Source organism: Patella vulgata, chromosome 2, assembly GCF_932274485.2.
Source record: "Patella vulgata chromosome 2, xgPatVulg1.2, whole genome shotgun sequence".
Taxonomy (NCBI): domain Eukaryota; kingdom Metazoa; phylum Mollusca; class Gastropoda; family Patellidae; genus Patella; species Patella vulgata.
This window is the reverse complement of record NC_065880.2, coordinates 62,586,742-62,592,741: the sequence shown is the minus strand read 5'-3', so window position 1 is coordinate 62,592,741 and position 6,000 is coordinate 62,586,742.

The following is a 6,000-nucleotide window of genomic DNA, read 5'->3' as shown; positions in this document are numbered from 1 at the left end:
GACTAAATTTAATATCATACGGTGGCTGATTTAGGACACGCAAAAAAAAAATAATATCTCGTGCGCTCGAGATATTAAGTCGAGCGCTCGAGATACTAAGTCGAGCGCTCGAGATAGTTAAGTCGAGCGCTCGAGATAATTAAGTCGAGCGCTCGAGATAATTAAGTCGAGCGCTCGAGATACTACGTCTAGCGCTCGAGATAATACAATCGAACACGTCTCAATCGATGTTTTAAGTATGGAAGCGTATTTGGGTCACTACTTATTGAGATAATATCGCAACATATCGAACTAAAATATGTCAACTTCATGAGTTATATTACAACATATCGACTTAATAAAGTCGACTTGGCGCATTAAATTCACCACTCTTGTCGACAAAAGCTATATCGATATGTTTACATAATGTCAATAGCCGATTTGACTCTAAATCGACATGTCATGTTTTTATATAGAAATAATGTCGCTTTTTTACTTAATATCATCCCAACATTATTTAATTGAGCGCAAATAACCACAGCTGCCATTCTATCTGTGATTGTCGTTTGATTAACAACAAAATGTTTTTTTTACAGGCTACACTCTTTTACAGGTGAGTTTCGGGTTCATTATTTCTTAGTTTCAGCCATATTTACAAACTCCTGTAATTTAACTATGAGGGCTGAAAATATCCGAAATACATTTGAATCCCACCACCAACAGTTAAACTCGATCATAAACTTTTGATGAATGAATGAATGAAATAGGGTTTAACGTCCTACTTTTCTGCACCTAACGAGCTAATGAATTAAAAGACGGACAAATTCCATACAGTGTGCTATGAGGAAAATTTTGCTCGGACTGCGGTGCTACGGCCTATTCTTATATCGAATTCCAACTGTCAAGGGTTCTTTTCCGCACATGTCAACGTATACACAGGACCTCGTTTTTTCGTCCCATCTGAACGAATAGACACTGTTCTTGCCAGACCCTCTGTCCTGCACCACTGACAAGGGGAACCACGGTGGAAAAAAAAACCCTGAGGAACTTTCTCGGCCAACACGGGCATTCAAGCTTAGCGAGCCAGCGCCTTACCCGCTGAGCTACCACGGCTCCCGGGTTTTATGCATTTAAAGTAATTAAATATTGAACAATAGCTTAACATTTTAATTTTATTTCAGATATCAGTTTATACTGGTGATGACGCCTCTCTAGAATCTTTAATCGGGCATTACTTCAGACTAGGGTACACTTATTACGAAATACTCGGGTTTTTACTTATATGCCACCATACACTAATTAGTCATTCAAAGTTGAAACGGACATTAAGACGGATGCGGCTGCATAGATGGAGAAACCAGGAAAATGTTATGGGAATTTTGGAACAAATTTGTGAATTACTAAATAATGGTTATTCAAATAGTGGATACAAAACGATTTGGAGATTACTAAATGCTCATTATGGTATCCGTGTCACACAAGAGACTGTACTTCTGTGTCTACGCGTCATTGATCCCGAAGGTGTTATGTTACGAACACACAGGAAATTACGCAGGAGGGTGTACCAGAGTAAGGGACCTAATTACCTTATCCAAATCGACGGATATGATAAATTAAAACCTTTCGGCATCGCCATCATTGGTGATATAGATGGTTATTCAAGGAAATTATTATGGCTTAAAGCTGGGCCATCAAATAATAACACAATTATATTGCAAGGTTCTTTTTGGATTACATAAAGGAGATTCGAAAAGTTCCATTCTGCGTTCGTATGGATGCCGGGACAGAAAACGTCATTGTTCGTGATATTCAAACTGCATTTTGGACTGTGATAGGACGAAATAGAGGATTACAATCGTGTATAGTTTCTCGTTCTACTGCTAATCAAAGAATAGAGCGTTTTTGGGGAACTTTAAGAGCGCTTATTATACAATTTTGGAGAAATTATTTTAACGATATGTGTATTGATATTGAATTTGATCGCACAGATGTTCTTCACGTCAAGTGCATCCGATTTTGTTTTCTAAGTGTTTTACAACAACAATTAGACACATTTACAGTTGTTTGGAATAGCCATAGAATAAGACGTCAAGGTAATGTTGAGCCAACCGGAGTCCCTGATATCCTGTATCATATGCCAGAGATACATAATACAGTCGATCATGCATTTCCTCTACCTTGTAGTTTGCAGACGCTGGAAGAAATATCCAATGAATACAGCACGAATTTTCCACTGTTTGGATGTGATACACATTTTCTTGAAATAATCGAGTTGCTGACAGGAATATCAAGACATGATATAGTATTGCCGTCAACAATTGAAGACTCTCGTGTATTATTTTGTAACTTGATGCATTTACTTCGACATTTTTAACTATTATATGTAAAATACTGCATTGCAAATTTCAATCTATACTAGGATATGGAAGAGTTGTTATATTACCGCCGTTTTGGTTGAAGTCGGGTATAAGCCAATGAAACGGTCTGTTACGGCGAGTTCTTGACCTGTTGATGCACGGAACTGCGTATAAACCACTAGAAACGTCAACGCTGGTTGATTAATCAATGTCTGTCGTCATAGGGTCAAAACCCGCTCGTACGACCCCTGATACGACCTTCGAGTACCACTTGTCACATCTTCATGTAGTGTTGGCCATCGAAAGTATAAAAACAAAACAAAACGAAATATAGATCTGTATTTTAATCAGATTGTGCAAATTTAAAAGAAAACAAGTGACATTCCTGCTATTATAATTTGTTCTTTAATGTTGATTTAAGGGATTTTAGAAGACATTTTCTGTTTGTTACAGTTAAATAATTATGCTTTGGACAAAGAATGCAGTGATATTTAATCGCTTTTTATATACTATTCAAAAAAAGTAGGGGATATTTGATTTTTAAGTGTTATTAAAGTCACCTAATGAAACTGACGAAGAAACAAATGACAAAATGAAATGAAGTTCACATTCATCGATTTATTCCAAATGATCGTTAGACTAAGTAAGGCACAGACTGACCATTATAAGGGTAAAATGATACCCGGGGTCAAACAGCAAAGTTACCACAGCATCACAACCAAGTCAGTAACGGGTAAATCATCCTCTGTTTGCCAAACAAGCATTGATCCAACGTGGCATACTCCAAATGAGACGTCTAAGGTCATTTTGGTCCAGATTGTCCCATTCCTGTTGCAACGCAGCAGCAAGTTCTTGGACATTGGCAGGACGTTGTTGACGTTGACGTAACCTCTGTCCAAGCATGTCCCAGACATGCTCGATGGGGGAGAGGTCGGGACTCAGTGCTGGCCAAGGTAATGTGGTGATGTTCTGTTGTTGGAGGTAACCTGTAACGATCCTGGCCCTGTGACATCTTGCGTTGTCATCCTGGAAGATGAAACGGCGGCCATGACGTCGTGCGAACGGCACAACATGGACTGCCAAGATGTTGTCCCGGTAGTACTGGCCTGTAACACGCCCTGCAACAACATGTAAAGCCGTTCTTCCAGCAACAGTGATGCCTCCCCACACCATAACAGAACCACCCCCAAATCGATCATGTCTGATGACGTTAACGTCTTGGAAGCGCTCGTTTCGACGACGCCACACCCTCCTACGTCTGTCCAAAAAATCAACAGTGAACCTTGACTCATCTGAAAACATCACATTGCTCCAGCGTCGATTATCCCAGTGTTGACGATCCCTACACCAACGACGTCTTGCCTGAATGTGATGATCTCTCAAACAAGGGATCACGCGAGGACGTCGGGCGCGAAGGTGACCCCTATGCAGTCGATTCCGAATCGTCTGGCCACTCACTCTCACACCAGTGTCTGTTTGAAGACGAGCGCTGATCTGATTTGCTGTGATGACACGATTTCTAAAGGCCAAGGTACGGATAAATCGATCCTGGGCTTGAGTTGTCGCCCTTGGTCGACCTGAGCGTGTTCTGTCCTGTACAGAATGTGTATCACGGTATCTGGACCATAGCCCGCTTATGACAGACTGAGAAACATTCATCGTCCGCGCCACAACCGCCTGTGTTGTGCCGATCTGTAGCATGCCAAGGGCACGTAACCTTTCATTTTGGGTAAGCCGACGCATATCAAAATTTGTTTTCTGGTCACTAAAACAATTAAACTGATGTTTCCACCCTGGAATTCAATGCCACAATGACTGTAACATTCAAAGTCAGAGTCGTGCAAATCTTGAGTTGGACCCCCATGATGATCCCAAGCATCACCTGCATTCCATGCGGTAGCTATTGGTGCGTTTGGGCGTCACATGTAACTGGAAATGTTTCTTCTGTTAGGTTCTATAGTGACTTTTTTCGTAGTCATTTGCATATTTTAGTATTATGCCCCCAAAATCAAATATCCCCTACTTTTTTTGAATAGTATATTTCACTTTAATAACCTGTTAAAGAAATACAATAGCATGCCTAACTTGGATATAAATGAAAAGTTTTATTTACAATTCACAAAGTTTTTTTCCATCTTTTTTTGAGTTATAATTATGAGTTTGTAACAAAAACCAATTAGTTTATTAAAGTTCACGAACATTTTTAAAGATATATTTCAGTTTGTTATGAAAGTTATGACTTTTATATCGTACTTCATAAATGTGATATACATGTAAATCATATGATAAAGTCATATCATATTTCATAAATGTACAAAACTCAAATTCAAGTTAGCTTCAGTTTTCGGATGTTACCGACAAGATAGATTGTTTGTCAAGGGGAAATGTGTTTTAAATATAGACATTCTACAAATCATCCAAAATGTTCTCGATTTCATATATTATATTATTTTGGATATGGTAGGTAGATAATGGCGGCAGGCCCGTAGCTAGCCCAAAATTGTTGGCGGGGGGGGGGGGGCGATGAGGCTTCTGGAGGCGCTGATATACCTACACTTGGTGCTCTCCCCCAGAAAATATTGGAAAATGGGATTTGCACCTGAAAATGACGGAGAATTTCATTTTGAGGATGAATTTGCGATATTGGCGTATTATGATATTTTGATATGAACATAATAATGCACCTGTAATAATTTATGAGAAAAACGAAAAGTTCGGAATCGGGTTAGAGTGCGAATTTTTTTAATTTTGAAGATTATCACGCTGTTTTAAGTGCCTAACCAATCTCCCTCGCCATTATGGGTGCCCCGCCAATTATAATATGAGCGGCCCACCAATCTCGGCAATATGGGCGCCCCTCCAGGATGAGCATCCCAGCAATCATGACGTTTTGGGTGCCCCATTGACCAATTCGTGGGCGCCCAACCAATCCTACTCGGCATTATGTGCATTCCGACAATCATATATTGTCATTATAAGGCACCCCACCAATCATGTCATTACAGGCGCCCCTCGGGATAATACACACCACAGGTCAAGCCGTTTTGGGCGCCCGATCAATCAAGTTGTGGTGTTAATCATGTTAGTCATTATGAGGCTTTTTGCGAATTATACTATGGGCGCCCATGACCTCGTCATTGGCGGCCCACCAATCTCAGCATTATGGGCGCACCTACGGGATGAGGCAGCCCACCAATCATGCCGTTTTGGGCGCCCCATTGATCAAGTCGGGGGCGCCCAACCAATCTTACTAGGCATTATGTATTATGTGCAGCCCGACAATCATATATTGTCATTATAAGGCGCCCCACCAACCATATCATTACAGGCGCCCCTCTGGATAAGATACCCCACAGATCAAGCCGTTTTGGGCGCACCATCAATCAAGTTGTGGTGTTAATCGTGTGAGATATTATGAGGCGCCTAACCATTTGAGGGGCGCCTCATATATAACGACATGATTGTCGAGGCGCCCATAAAACCAAGTGACATTGGCGGGCAACCAGTGTCACTCGCCTTTATGTGGCGCCCATACTGATATGGGAACATTTGTCGCTGTCCTCGTATTGCGTCCAGTCCTATAGAAAGGGCGCCGAATTTTTCCATGAGGGGGTGGGGGGCGCCCAATAAATATTCAAATTCACGGAGGGAGATTTTACATTGA